A 1,433-nucleotide genomic window follows, 5' to 3' on the forward strand; every position below is an offset into this window, starting at 1 on the left:
GCAAATTCTGGTGAGAATACAGAGAAAAAGGAAGTCTTATACACTGTTTCTGGGAAGGTAAACTAGTATAGTCTCTATGGAGAACAGTATGGAAATTCCTGAAAAAACTACAAACTTTTTATTTTTAAACTCCAATCCTTATCTTTGGTTTAAGCAACTAAATGTTATTATGACACTTTAGAAATTAAACAAAAATAAAAATGTTAATTACTTTAAAGCATGACAAATAAAACATTTAATCATTTTTGTGATTTAAGAGAAGAATTTGGGAGGTAGAGTACATAGGAAGGGATTAGAACTGCAGTTTCTAAACTTTAGGTGAGCCCAACTGTAGAAATTGAAATGACATATGTGAATCAGTTTGTGTGTGGTGGTCGTGGTGTTTTGTTTCTGAAGAAAGCAGAAAGAAAAAAAATTATTTTCAAATAACTGCAGATTGCAAAGAGTTTGACAAGGAATCCCACATATCAGCTCCTTTGCTTGGCAGGCTAGTGCTAGCTGCAAGGGCCAATGCTAAAAAGTTCAGCATGAGTTCTAAAAGCAGTATGTTAGCTTCTTTACTGTGACCTAAAAATAGTACCAATACCCCCAGGTTCCCAGAGCAAACACACACACACACACACACACACACACATGTGCTCTCTCACTCTAATCACTCTGCATGAACATTTTACTTTCTTTTCTTCTTTTCTTTCTTTCTTTTCTTTTTTTCTTTTCTTTTTTTCCTTTTCTATTCTTTTTTTCTCCTTTTTCTTATCCCCCCCAATTGCTCTGGTGAGAACTTTCAGTACCGTATTGAATACAAGTGACAAGAGTGGGCATCCTTGTTTTCTGCCTGATCTTAGAGGAAAAACTTTCAACTTTTCTCTGTTGAATATAATGTTAGGTGTGGGCTTGTCATATATAGCCTTTATTGTGTTGAGGTACAGTCCTTCTATACTTAATTTATTGAGATTTTTGATTATGAAATTATGTTGAATTTTGTTAAATGCTTATCCTGAATCTATTAAGATGATCACATGGGTTTTGTCCTTGTTAACATGGTGTATCACATTTATTGTTTTGTGTATGTTGAACCATCCTCTCATCACAGAAATAAATCCTACTTGATCATGGTGAATGATACTTTTAATGTGCTACTAAATGATTTAACACGCTATGCTTACCATTTTCTAAAATAAAAATTTAAAAAGGTAATGTATAATCAATTCACAATGGTTTACTGAACTAATACAATCCTACTGGGTTATTGGAGTATGCACTCATATTAATGAACAATTCTCTTTGATTTGTAAGCAGTAGAAGCAAATAAGTGGTTCGTTTTCAATTTTTTATCTTCTTTTTTAGCAAATAAGCAGTTCATGGGATCATTAAAATAGTGTGAATTATCATATCCTTACAAACCTTATATATACTGCTGATTACTTCTAAAT

This window comes from Propithecus coquereli, unplaced genomic scaffold (assembly GCF_000956105.1).
Source record: "Propithecus coquereli isolate 6110/MARCELLA unplaced genomic scaffold, Pcoq_1.0 Scaffold91, whole genome shotgun sequence".
NCBI lineage: Eukaryota > Metazoa > Chordata > Mammalia > Primates > Indriidae > Propithecus > Propithecus coquereli.